Source organism: Suricata suricatta, chromosome 16, assembly GCF_006229205.1.
Source record: "Suricata suricatta isolate VVHF042 chromosome 16, meerkat_22Aug2017_6uvM2_HiC, whole genome shotgun sequence".
Classification (NCBI taxonomy): Eukaryota; Metazoa; Chordata; class Mammalia; order Carnivora; family Herpestidae; genus Suricata; species Suricata suricatta.
The window spans coordinates 31,334,241-31,334,685 of record NC_043715.1 but is presented as its reverse complement, the minus strand read 5'-3'; positions in this window follow the sequence as shown (position 1 = coordinate 31,334,685).

The window sequence follows — 445 nt, the reverse complement described above, 5'->3', positions numbered from 1 at the left end:
CCGTGTGCCACAGAAATGAATAAACACAGCCATGGCGGGGAAGGAGCTCAGAGCTGGTGCTGATGACAAATAATTAATACAGCCCAATGTGATGGTGTCAGTCACGGTTCTCAACTGGGGGCAACTTCACATCCCCCACCCCCTCCAACCCCTGGGACTACCAGGTCATGTTTTTGGTTGTCACAACTAAAGGGAGGTGCTACTGGTGCACCGAGGCCAGGGATGTTAAGGAACCCGGGGATGCACAAGGAATTAGGCAAAGAATTAAGAATTCTTTGGTTCAAAATGTCAATAGTGGACAGGTTGAGAAGCTCTGTTATAGACAAAAAATTGTATATAGAATCAATTATGGAGGCAAAGGGAGAGTGAAGGGAGGCCCTGGGCTGATGGTCTTGGCAGCCGTTACAGAAAGGGTTGAAGACAGCACAGCAGTGCACACCCTAAA